The following is a 14,232-nucleotide window of genomic DNA, read 5'->3' on the forward strand; positions in this document are numbered from 1 at the left end:
AGGCTGCCCTGTCCCTGGGATTCTCCAGGCAAGAACACTGGAGTGGGTTGCCATTTCCTTCTCAGGAAAGTGAAAAATGAAATTAAAGTCGTTCAGTCGTGCCTGACTCTTCACGACCCCATGGACTGCAGCCTACCAGGCTCCTCCATCCATGGGATTTTCCAGACAAGAGTACTGGAGTGGGTTGCCATTACCTATGGGGACTTGAACCTCTGAGTTATTGCCCTTAGGTTTTGATGTTAGCAAACATTTCATTAATTATGATTCTGCTTCTGTGTATTCCCCTGTGAACTGAGTTCTGAAGCTTCACTATTGCTGCCAAATTGATCTATGGTAGGAGAAGGCGATGGCACCCCACTCCAGTACTCTTGCCTGGAAAACCCCATGGACGGAGGAGCCTGGTGGGCTGCAGTCCATGGGGCCGCTAAGAGTCGGACATGACCGAGCGACTTCAGTTTCACTTTCACTTTCATGCATTGGGAGAAGGAAATGGCAACTCACTCCAGTGTTCTTGCCTGGAGAATCTCAGGGACGAGGGAGCCTGGTGTGCTGCCATCTATGGGTTGCACAGAGTCGGACACGACTGAAGCGACTTAGCAGCACCAACAGCAGCAATAAAGCTGAAACTCCAGTACTTTGGCCACCTCATGCGAAGAGTTGACTCATTGGAAAAGACTCTGATGCTGGGAGGGATTGGGGGCAGGAGGAGAAGGGGATGACAGAGGATAAGATAGCTGGATGGCATCACTGACTCAATGGATGTGAGTCTGGGTGAACTCCGGGAGTCGGTGATGGACAGGGAGGCCTGGCGTGCTGCAGTTCATGGGGTCGCAAAGAGTCGAACACGACTGAGTGACTGAATTCAACTGAATACACTGTCAGGAAGTATTTAACAGGAGGCTTCCTGTGTGCTGTTTTGGATCTGTCATGAATCCTCTGTTCCTTATTCATTTCTGACTATTCAGGAATTAAGAGGAGTTGGCAAGCCGCTCCTGGGGCTGAAGAATGCATGCATTTCCTTCATTAGTTTTTCCATATGGTGATAAGTAACTATTTATGACCCTCTTCCTTTTTATGAACCATATGGTAAAAGTGATTATTTACAACCCTCTCTCTTTGATATGAATTGCCTTATGACAAAGTCTGGACTTTTGATTTTTATCTTTGTTGAAAAAAGTTACCTTGTAAGACAGCATATATACCCACACTATGTGGAATAAAACATCTCTGCTCCATCAGAGCTTGGGTCCCCATGTCTTTCTTTTCTCTCTCTCTCTCTCTCTCTCTCTCTCTCTCCCCCCCCCACCCCTCTCCCTCTCTCTCTCTCTCTCTCAGGCTAATTCTTTAGAGTGCAGAAGCCCGCTGAGCTCACTTTCTTGCCCAGGCTTCTAAGACACTCTTGAGGAGGTGCACTGTAACTTCATCCCCATGAGAGGATGCCTGGTGCCTACGTGTAGCAGTGCAAGCTCTGTGTCAAGAGCTTTATTGGCTTTCTGCATAAACCAAGGAATATCAGCCTCTTTCTCTCTCTCTTTTACTTTCTCATCCTCGACTCCAGACCATCAGGTTCTGGTCCATTAAAGGAGCCTGACAATATACGATTGTCCCACATTTTCTTTATCCATTCCTCTGTTGGTGGGCATTGAGGTTGCTTCCATGTCCTGGCTACTGTAAATACTGATACAATGAACATTGAAGTGCATGTATTTTTTTCAAATATGGCTTTCTCCATGTATATGCCCATGATGGCATTGGTGAATCATATGGTAGCTCTGTTGTTATTTTTTTAAGGAATCTCCATACTGCATTCTAAGTAGCTGCACCAACTTATATTCCTACCAACAGTGTAGCAGAGTTCCCCCTTTTTCCACACTCTCTCCTGCATTTATTATTTGTAAATATAATATTGCTTAAAAGTTAATCTACAAAAAGGGCCCAAATGAACTTATCTACAAAACAGAGTTGCAAATGTAGAAAACAAACTTATGGTTACCAGGGAGTAGTAGGAGATTGGGATTAACATATATGTTCTACTACATAAAGTATATAATTAATGATCCTGCTGCTAAGTTGCTTCAGTTGTGTCTGACTCTGCGCCACCCCATAGACAGCAGCCCACCAGGTTCTCCTGCCCCTGGGATTTTCCAGGCAAGAACACTGGAGTGGGTTGCCATTTCCTTCTCCAATGCATGAAAGAGAAAAGTGAAAGTAAAGTCGCTCAGTCGTGTCCGATTCTTAGCTAACCCATGGACTGCAGCCTACCAGGCTCCTCCATCCATAGATTTTCCAGGCAAGAGTGTTGGAGTGGGGTGCCATTGCCTTCTCCACTGTAATGGTCTATATGGGAAAATAATGTAAAAAAAAGTGTGAATATATGTATAAGTATAATAGATTCATTTTCCTGTATAGCTGACACAAACAGAACATTGTAAATCAACTATACTCAATAAATATTTTTAAAAATAAATTTATTTCCTCACTATTCTGGAGTCTAGATGTCTGAAATCAATGTAACAGCAGGATTGTTTGTTTTCTGATGCCTCTCTTCTTCAGTTGTAGATGGCAGCCTTTACCCTCTGCCTTCAAGCTATCTTTTTTTTAATGAATTTCAGTGCACATGCTGAAGAAGCTGAAGTTGAACAGTTCTATGAAGACCTACAAGATCTGTTAGAACTAACACCCAAAAAAGATGTATTTTTCATTATAGGGGACTGGAATGCAAAAGTAAGAAGTCAAGAAACACCTGGAGTAACAGGCAAATTTGGCCTTGGAATGCAGAATGAAGCAGGTCAAAGACTAATAGAGTTTTGCCAAGAAAATGCACTGGTCATAGCAAACATCCTCTTCCAACAACATAAGAGAAGACTCTAAACATGGACATCACCAGATGGTCAACACTGAAATCAGATTGATTATATTCTCTGCAGCAAAAGATGGAGAAGCTCTATACAGTCAACAAAAACAAGACCAGGAGCTGACTGTGGCTCAGATCATGACCTCCTTATTACCAAATTCAGACTCAAATTGAAGAAAGTAGGGAAAACAGCTAGACCATTCAGGTATGACCTAAATCAAATCCCTTATGATTATACAGTGGAAGTGAGGAATAGATTTAAGGGCCTAGATCTGATAGATAGAGTGCCTGATGGTCTATGGAATGAGGTTCATGACATTGTACAGGAGACAGGGATCAAGACCATCCCCATGGAAAAGAAATGCAAAAAAAATCAAAATGGCTGTCTGGGGAAGCCTTACAAATAGCTGTGAAAGGAAGACAAGTGAAAAGCCAAGGAGAAAAGGAAAGATATAAGCATCTGAATGCAGAGTTCTAAAGAATAGCAAGGAGGGATAAGAAAGCCTTCCTCAACCATCAATGCAAAGAAATAGAGGAAAAGAACAGAATGGGAAAAACTAGAGATCTCTTCAAGAAAATTAGAGATACCAAGGGAACATTTCATGTAAAGATGGGCTCAATAAAGGACAGAAATGGCATGGATCTAACAGAAGCAGAAGATATTAAGAAGAGGTGGCAAGAATACACGGAAGAACTGTACAAAAAAGATCTTCACGACCCAGATAATCATGAAGGTGTGATCACTCATCTAGACCCAGACATCCTGGAATGTGAAGTCAAGTGGGCCTTACAAAGCATCACTATGAAAAAAGCTAGTGGAGGTGATGGAATTCTAGTAGAGCTATTTCAAATCCTGAAAGATGATGCTGTGAAAGTGCTGCACTCAATATGTCAGCACACTTGGAAAACTCAGCAGTGGCCACAGGACTGGAAAAGGTCAGTTTTCATTCCAATCCCAAAGAAAGGCAATGCCACAGAGTGATCAAACTACCACACAATTGCACTCATCTCACACGCTAGTAAAGTAATACTCAAAATTCTCCAAGCCAGGCTTCAGCAATATGTGAACCGTGAACTTCCTGATGTTCAAGCTGGTTTTAGAAAAGGCAGAGGAACCAGAGATCAAATTGCCAACATCTGCCGGATCATGGAAAATGCAAGAGAGTTCCAGAAAAACATCTACTTCTGCTTTATTGACTATGCCAAAGCCTTTGACTGTGTGGATCACAATAAACTGTGGAAAATTCTGAGAGAGATGGGAATACCAGGCTACATGACCTGCCTCTTGAGAAATCTGTATGCAGGTCAGGAAGCAACAGTTAGAACTGGACATGGAACAACAGACTGGTTCCAAATAGGAAAAGGAGCACGTCAAGGCTGTATATTGTCACCCTGCTTGCTTAACTTATATGCAGAATACATTATGAGAAACGCTGGACTTGAAGAAGCACAAGCTGGAATCAAGATTGCTGGGGGAAATATCAATAACCTCAGATATGCAGATGACACCACCCTTATGGCAGAAAGTGAAGAGGAACTAAAAAGCCTCTTGATGAAAGTGAAAGAGGAGAGTGAAAAAGTTGGCTTAAAGCTCAACATTCAGAAAACGAAGATCATGGTATCTGGTGCCATCACTTCATGGGAAATAGATGGGGAAACAGTGGAAACAGTGTCAGACTTTATTTTGGGGGGCTCCAAAATCACTGCAGATGGTAATTGCAGCCATGAAATTAAAAGACGCTTACCCCTTGTAAGGAAATTTATGAGCAACCTAGATAGCATATTGAAAAGCAGAGACATTACTTTGCCAACAAAGGTCCGTCTAGTCAAGGCTATGGTTTTTCCAGTAGTCATGTATGGATGTGAGAGTTGGACTGTGAAGAAGGCTGAGCGCCGAAGAATTGATGCTTTTGAACTGTGGTGTTGGAGAAGACTCTTGAGAGTCCCTTGGGCTGCAAGGAGATCCAACCAGTCCATTCTGAAGGAGATCAGCCCTGGGATTTCTTTGGCAGGAATGATGCTAAAGCTGAAATTCCAGTACTCTGGCCACCTCATGAGAAGAGCTGACTCATTGGAAGTCTTTGATGCTGGGAGGGATTTGGGGGCAGGAGGAGAAGGGGACGATAGAGGATGAGATGGCTGGATAGCATCACTGACTCAATGGAGGTGAATCTCAGTGAACTCCAGGAGTTGGTGATGGACAGGGAAGCCTGGTGTGCTGCGATTCATGGGGTCTCAAAGAGTCAGACACAACTGAGCGACTGAACTGAATCTCTTCTTGCTTACTTAGTCTCTGAGTCGTGTCCAATACTTTGTGACCACATGAACTGTAGCCCAACATGTTCCTCTGCCCACGGGATTATCCAGACAAGAATACTGGAGTGGGTTGCCATTCCCTTCTTCATAATCTCTTCTTACATGGTCAACAATTATATTAGATAAGATCTGCCCTAAAGGCATCACTTTCAGTTAATTGCCTCCTCAAGGACTATCTCCAAAGCAGTTACATTATTATCTCCTAGGGACTAAGACTTCAATATGCAAATATTGGATTTATTTGCATACACCCACAGAGATATATACACGTGTAGTCTTCATATTAAATGTATATTGTCATTTTCTGTCTCCATATAATTCAAAAAGGACAGGTTCCCATTATAATTATAAGTGATCTGACTAGCTTGAGCAAATGCAACTCATGCAGAGTAAAACCACACCTCATATATTCCAATCCACTTTCCATGGAGTCAATGGCAACTAACTTCACATTAAAACTGAAACAGATGAAACTGCTTCATCTATACATTTGCAGCAAACTAAACCCAGCATTTAATTCTGAGAGTGCAGATGATGGAGCAAATTCCTGATGCCACTATATACTGTTTAAGACGGTACATTTTTTTGCTTTTACTTTTTTTCATCCACAGCATGGAGACTAAACCCACATTTTATTTCTTCATATCATACAGAGACTGCGTGCATGCTTGCTAAGTCACTTCAGTCGTATCCTACTGTTTGTGACCTATGGAGTGTAGCCCACCAGGCTCCTCTGTCCATGGAATTCTCCAGGCAAAAATACTAGAGTGGGCTGCCATGCCCTCTTCCAGAGGATCTTCCCAATGCAGGAATTAATCCTGTGTCTCTTATGCCCCCTGCATTGGCAGATAGGTTCTTTACTACTAACGCCACCTGCAAGCCCATACTTCTTGGCATTAGTATTTATCAGGATTATCAGTTCAGTGCAGTCATTGAGTCATGTCTGACTCTGCTACCCCATGGACTGCAGCATGTCAGGCTTCCCTGTCCATCACCAACTCCCAGATTTACTCAAACTCATTGAATCAGTGATGCCATCCAATCATCTCATCCTCTGTTATCCCCTTTTTCTCCAACCTTCAGACTTACCCAGCATCAGGGTCTTTTCCAATGAGGCAGCTCTTCACATCAGGTGGCCAAAGTATTGGAGTTTCAGCTTCAGCATCAGTCCTTCCAGTGAAAATTCAGGACTGATTTCCTTTAGGATGGACTGGTTGTATCTTCTTTCAGGCCAAGAAAATCTCAAGTCTTCTCTAACACCACAGTTCAAAAGCATCAATTCTTCAGTGCTCAGCTTTCTTTATGGTCCAACTCTCACATTCATACATGACTACTAGAAAACCATAGCCTTAAATAGATGGGCCTTTGTTGGCAAAGTAATGTCTCTGCTTTTTAATATGCTGTCTAGGTTGGTCATAATTTTCTTCCAAGAGTAAGCCTCTTTTAATTTCTTGGCTGTAATCACCATTTGCAGTGATCTCAGCACCAAAAATATTAAGTCTAATACTGTTTCCACTGTTTTCCCATCTATTTGCCATGAAGTGATGGGACCAGAAGCCATGATCTTAGCTTTCTGAATGTTGAGCTTTAAGGCAACTTTTTCACTCTCCTGTTTCACTTTCCTCAAGAGGCTCTTTAGATCTTCTTCACTTTCTGCCATAAGGGTGGTGTCATCTGCATATCTGAGGTTATTGATATTCTTTCTGGCAATCTTAATTTCAGCTTGTGCTTCTTCCAGCCCAGTGTTTCTCATGATGTACTCTGCTACTGCTAAGTCATTTCAGTTGTGTCCGACTCTGTGCGACCCCATAGATGGCAGCCCACCAGGCTTCCCTGTCCCTGGGATTCTCCAGGCAAGAACACTGGAGTGGGCTGCCATGATGTACTCTACATATAAGTTAAATAAGCAGGTGACAATATACAGCACTGATGTAATCATTTTCCTATTCGGAACCAGTCTGTTGTTCCATGTCCTGTTCGAATTGTTGTTTCCTGACCTGCATACAGATATTTCAAGAGGCAGGTGAGATGGTCTTGCATACCCATCTCTTTCAGAATATCCCACAGTTTGCTGTGATCCACACATTCAAAGCCTTTGGCATAGTCAATAAAGCAGAAATAGATGTTTTTCTGGAACTCTCTTGCTTTTTTGATGATCCACTGGATGTTGGCATTTTAATTTCTGGTTCCTCTGGCTTTTCTAAAACCAGCTTGAACATCTGGAATTTTGCGGGTCACATATTATTGAAGCCTGGCTTGGAGAATTTTTATCATTCCTTCACTAGCGTGTGAGGTGAGTGCAACTGTGAGGTATTTTTATCACTCTTTGGCATTGCCTTTCTTTGGGATTGGAATGAAAACTGACATTTTCCAGTTCTGTGGCCACTGCTGAGTTTTCCATATATGTTTGCATATTGAGTGAAGCACTTTCACAGCATCATCTTTTAGGATTTGAAATAGCTCAACTAGAATTCCATCACCTCCCCTAGCTTTGTTCATACTGATGTTTCCTAGGTCCACTTGACTTTGCATTCCAGGATGTCTGGCTCTGGTTGAGTGATCACACCATCGTGATTATCTGGGTGATGAAGATCTTTTTTTATTTAGTTCTTCTGTGTATCCAGGCCATCTTTTCTTAATATCATCTTCTTCTGTTACATCCATACGATTTCTGTCTTTTATTGTGCTCATATTTGCAGGAAATGTCCCCTTGATATCTATAATTTTCTTGAAGACCTTTCTAGTCTTTCTCATTCTACTGTTTTCCTCTGTTTCTTTGCACTGATCGCTGAGGAAGTCTTTCGTATGTCTCCTTGCTATTCTTTGGAACTCTGCGTTCAAATGGGTATATATTTCCTTTTCTCTTTTTCTTTTGGCTTCTCTTCTTTAACAGCTATTTTTAAGAGCTCTTCAGACAACCATTTTGCTTTTTATGCATTTCTTTTTCTTGAGGATCGTCTTGATCCTTGGCTCCTGTACAATGTCATGAACCTTTGTCCATAGTTCATCAGGCACTCTATCTATCAGATCTAGTCACTTAACTCTATTTCTCACTTCTACTGTATAATCATAAGGGATTTGATTTAGGTCATATTTAGGTCATACCTGAATGGTCTAGTGGTTTTCCCCACTTTCTTCAATTTGAGTCTGAATTTGGCAATAAGGAGTTCATGTCACAGTCAGCTCTTGGTCTTATTTTTGCTGACTGTATAGAGCTTCTCCATCTTTGGCTGCAAAGAATATAATCATCTGATTTCAGTGTTGACCATCTGGCAATGTCCATGTGTAAAGTCTTCTCTTCTGTTGTTGGAAGAGGGTGTTTGCTATGACCAGTGCATTTTCTTGGCAAAACCCTATTAGCATTTGTCCTGCTTAATTCTGTACTCCAAGGCCTAATTTGCCTGTTACTCCAGGTGTTTCTTGACTTCCTACATTTTTATTCCAGTCCCCTATAATGAAAAGGACATCTTTTTTGTATGTTAGTTCTAAAAGGTCTAGTAGGTCTTCACAGAATCATTCAACTTCAGCTTCTTCAGCATTACTGATCATGGCATAGACTTGGATTATCAAGATATTGAATGATTTGCCTTGGCAATGAACAGGGATCATTCCGTCATTTTTGAAATTGCATTCAGTACTGCATTTTGGACTCTTTTGTTGACTATGATAGCTACTCCATTTCTTCTAAGGGATTCTTGCCCACAGTAGTATATACTATGCTCATCTCAGTTAAATTCACTCATTCAGCCCATTTTAGTTTGCTGATTCTTAAAATGTCAACGTTCACTCTTGCCATCTGCTGTTTGACCACTTCTAATGTGCCTTGATTCATGGACCTAACATTTCATATTCCTATGCAATATTGCTCTTTACAGCATCAGACCTTGCTTCCATCAGACCAGTCACTTCCATAACTGAGTGTTATTTTTGCTTTGGCTCCATCTCTTCATACTTTCTGGAATTATTTCTCCACTGATCTCCAGTAGCATATTGGGCACCTACCGATGCAAATCAACCTAAGTCGACCAAAACTGAACTAAAATTATTAAAATAGATAGTCATAGCTCCTCATTAATTTCTGTAATTGAGCCAGTTTACAGCCCGAGAAACTTTTCAATGAAGGGGAGTTTGGATCCTCTAAAAAAGGGCTTGCAACAATAGCCAGAATTTTTATTTTTAGCATTTATTCCACCTTCCCAAGAGGGACTCAAAGATTTTATCAAGTTAAATTCACTTGGGAAAAGGAAATAACTATAATTTTCTAAAACTACTGGACACGTTATTTGGGGGGGCTCCAAAATCAGTGCAGATGGTGGCTGCAGCCTTAAAATTAAAAGACACTTGTTCCTTGGAAGAAAATCTATGACCAATCTAGACAGCATGCTAAAAAGCAAAGACATTACTTTGCCATCTAAGGTCTGTCTTGTCAAAGCTATTGTTTTTCCGGTAGTCATGTATGGATATGAGAGTTGGACTATAAAGAAAGTTAAGCACTGAAGAATTGATGCTTTTGAACTGTGGTGTTGGAGAAGACTCTTGATACTCGCTTGGACTACAAGGAAATCTCAGCAGTCAATACTAAAGGAAATCAGTCCTGACTATGCATTGGAAGGACAGATGCTGAAGCTGAAACTCAAGTACTTTTGTCATCTGGTGTGAAAAACTGCCTCATTGGAAAAGACCCTCATGCTGGGAAAGTTTGAAGGTGGGAGAAGGAGACAACATAGGATGATTTGGTTGCATGGCATCACTGACTTGATAGACATGAGTTTGAGTAAGCTCCTGGAATTGTTGATGGACAGAGAAGCCTGATGTGCTGCAGTCCATGGGGTTACAAAGAGTTGGACACAACTGATCGACTTAACTGAACTGAACACTGGTTGTGAAATGACATTGATTCCAAGAGACACAAATTGTCACTGTGGTCATCCAGCCACAGTAGAACCTTATGGGGGCCAAATTATCAACAGAACTTTAGCTCAGTTTCACCTCATAGTGAGTCCAGGGAGTTCCTGAACTCATTCTATGGTTATTTTCCAAGTTCCAAAATGTATAATTAGAATATATATTCTTAGCAATTGGCAGCACCCCCACATAGGTTCCCTAAAATGTGGATTAAGTGGTTTCATGGTGAGATATTCCAAATGGAAGAGATTAAAACTGACCATTTCTAGGAAATTTTTACAATAGTACTACATTCCTGGAGGTATTACAGAGATGAATGCTATCCGAGTGCATGCATGTGTGCTAAGTAGCTTCAGTTGTATCCTACTTTTGAGACGCTTCTCAACTCAACAGAAGGCCTGAAAACGCTATTACAACTTGAAAGGAAAGCAGAGTTCCATGCCTCAACATGAGATAAGGCCTGACTGCCCTCTTGAAACTCTATAGGAACCCTGAGATCTCTGTGGCAACTGGGGACATACCCTGAGTTTCCTGCCTCAACTCAAGATGAGGCCCTATTTCCCTGAAGTGACTCAAGAGGAATACTGAGGTGCCCCTCAACTCAAAAGGAGGTTTGACTTCCCTGAGGCCACATGAGAGGTTCCCTGAGGTTGCCATCACAACTCAAGAGGAACCCCAAGCTTCCCACCACAGCTCAAGAAAAACCACAAGATTCCTCCCTCAATGCAAGATGAAGCCCTTTCACCCTGCAGTGCCTTGAGAGCAATAACAAGTTCCCGCTCAAAACTCGAAAGGAGGCTTGACTCCTTTATGCAACTCAAGAGGTTCTGCAAGATACCTGTCACGACTCGATAGGAACCCCAAATTCTCTGAAGAGCACCGTGTTCCCCACCTCATCTCAAGATGAGAGTCTAGTCCCCTACTTCTACTCTAGAGGAATCCCGACTTTCCCCTCGAACATCAAGAGGAGGCCTGTCTTGCCTATCGAAACTCGAGAGGAACCCCATGGTTCCTTCCACAAGCCGAAAGGACACTGAGTTTCCCCTCTAATCGAGATAAGGCCTGATTCCCCTGCACCAACTCAAATGGAACCACGAGTATCCCCTCATATCACGAATGGAGGTCTGACTCCACTGTTGCACCTCTAGAAAAAGCCCAGTTCACCATCTGGACTTGACATGAGGCCTGACAACTTGAGAGGAAAGTGGAGTTCCATGCCTCAACTTGAGATGAGGCCTGACTCCCCTCTTGAACTCAGTAGGAACCCCGAGATCACTGTGGCAATTGGAGAGGAACACTGAGGTACCAGCCTAAACTAGAGATGAGGCCCTATTACCCTGCAGCAACTCGAGAGGAATCCTGCAGTGCCACTTGCAACTCGGAAGGAGGCCTGACTTCCCTGAAGCAACATGAGAGGTTCCCTGAGGTCCCGTTGCAACCCGAGAGCAACAAAGCTTCCTGCCGCAACTCGGGAAACACCACGAGATTCTCGCCTCAATGTGATATGAGGCCCAATTCCCTGCAGTGACTCTAGAACAATCCAGCACTTCCCCTCACAATTGAAAGGAGACTTGACTTCCCTGAGTAAACACAAGAGGTTACCTGAGATCCCCGTGGAAACTCAAGAGGAACCCCAATCTCCCCTCCACAACTTGAGAAAAACCATGAGATTCTCCCTTCAATGTGTAATGAGGCCTTTGTCCCCAGCAATGCTTCGAGAACAATCCCGAGTTCCCACACGAAACTCGAAAGGACCTTGACTCTCTTTATGCAACTCAAGATGTTCCCAGAAACACCCGTTGCAACTTGAGAGGAACCCCGAGTTTCCTGCTGCAACTCAAGAAGAGCCTCGTATTCCCCACCTCATCTCGAGATGAGAGCCAATTCCCCTGCTTCAACTCCAGAGGAATCCGACTTTCCCTTCACACCACAAGAGAAGGCTGGTCTCATCTATGGAAACTCGAGAGGAACCCCGCGATTCCTGCCACAAGTGGAAAGGACACCATATTCGCCCTCAACTCGAGATAAGTCTTGATTCCATGCACCAGCTCAATTGGAACACCAAGTATCCCTCACAACACAAACGGAGGTCTGACTCTCATGTTGCACCTCTAGAAAAAACCAAAGTTCTCAGCTTGAACTCGGCAGGGGCAAGAGGAAACCAGAGACCCATGCCTCAACACGACACGAGGCCTGACTCCCCTCTTAAAACTCTATAGAAACACAGAGACCCCTGTCACAACCTAGAAGAACCCTGAGTTTCCCGCCTCAATTCGAAATGAGGACCTATTTCCCTGCAGCGACTCAAGAGGAATCCCGAGGTGCCTCTCACAACATGAATGGAGACCTGACTTCCCCGAGGCAACAATAAAGGTTCCCTGAGGTCCCCATCACAACTCAAGAGGAACCCAAAACTTCCCGCTGCAATTAGAGAAACACCACGAAATTCCCCCCTCAATGTGAAATGAGACCCAATACCCCTGCAGTGACTGGAGAGCAATCCTGCGCTCTCCCTCATAACTCAAAAGGAGACTTAACTTCCCTGAGGCAATACGAGAGGTTCCCTGAGGTCTCTGTCACAATTCGAGAGGGACCCCAAGCTTCCTGCTGCAACTCAAGAAAAACCACAAGATTCCCCACTCTGTGTGACACGAGGCCCTTTTGCTGCAGTGCCTCGAGAGCCATACCTAGTTCCTTCTCGAAATTCTAAAGGAGGCTTGACTCCCTTTATGCATCTCAAGAGGTACCCTGAGATGTCCATCGCAACTGGAGAGGAACCCCGAGTTTCCCGCCTCAATTGGAGATGAGGACCTATTCCCTTGCAGTGACCTGAGAGGAATCCCAGGTGCCCCTCACAACTTGAAAAGAGGTCTGACTTCCCTGAGGCAACATGAGAGGTTCCCTGAGGTCCCCATCGCAACTTAAGAGGAAACCAAAGCTTCCCACCACAACTCGAGAAACACCACAAGATTCCCCCATCAATGTGAAATGAGGCCCTATTCCCCTGCTTCAACTTGAGAGGAATCCTGACTTTCTCCTCACACCTCAAGGGAAGGCCTGTCTCACCTATTGAAACTCAAGAGGAAACTCGTAGATCTGGCCACAAGTCAAAATGACACCGAGTTCCCACTCAGCTCGAGACAAGGCCTGATTCCCTTCACGGACTCAAATGGAACCCCAAGTATCCCCTCACAACAATAAGGGAGGTCTACTCCCCATTGCACCTCTAGAAAAAAACCCAAGTTCTCCGCCTGAACTCGACAGGAGTCCGGACACCACTTTTACAACTCGAGAGGAAAGCAGAGTTCCATGCCTCAACACAAGATGAGCCCTGACTCCCCTGATGAAACTCGATAGGAACCCCAAGATCCCTGTCACAACTGGAGAGGTACCCTGAATTTCCCGTTTCAACTTGAGATGATGCCCTATTCCCCTGCAGTGACTCAAGAGGAATCCTGAGGTGCCCCTCACAACTCGAAAAGAGATGACTTCCTTGAGGCAACACAAGATGTTCCCAGAGTTTCCTGTCCCAACTCAAGAGGAACCTCAAGCTTCCCATCACAACTCTAAAAAAATCACAAGATTCCCCACTCGATGCAATATGAGGCCCATTTCTCCTTCATTGCCTCAAGAGCAATCCAGAGTTACCTCTCAAAACTCGAAAGGTGCCTTGACTCCCTTTATGCAACTCAAGAGGTTCCTCGAGATACCCGTCTCAACTTGAGAGGAACCCCGAGTTTCACGCCACATCTCAAGAAGGGTCCTGTGTTCCCAAGCTCAACTCGAGATGAGAGCCGATTCCCCTGCTTCCACTCGAGAGGAATCCCGACTTTCCCCTCGCACCTCAAGTGGAGGCCTGTCTCGCCTATTGAAACTCGAGAGAAACTCTGCATTTCTTGCCACAAGTTGAAAGGACAATGAATTCCCCCTCAACTCGAGATAAGGCCAGATTCCCCTGTCCCAACTCCAATGGAACTCCGAGTCTCCCCTCACAACCCAAAGGGAGGTCTGACTCCCCTGTTGCACTTCTAGAAAAAGCACAAGTTACCCGCCTGAACTCGACAGGAATACTGACTCCCTTTTTACACCTCGAGAGGAAAGCAGAGTTCCATGCCTCAACACGAGACAAGCCATGACACCACCTGTTGAAACTAATA

Source organism: Capricornis sumatraensis, unplaced genomic scaffold, assembly GCF_032405125.1.
Source record: "Capricornis sumatraensis isolate serow.1 unplaced genomic scaffold, serow.2 scaffold13, whole genome shotgun sequence".
Classification (NCBI taxonomy): Eukaryota; Metazoa; Chordata; class Mammalia; order Artiodactyla; family Bovidae; genus Capricornis; species Capricornis sumatraensis.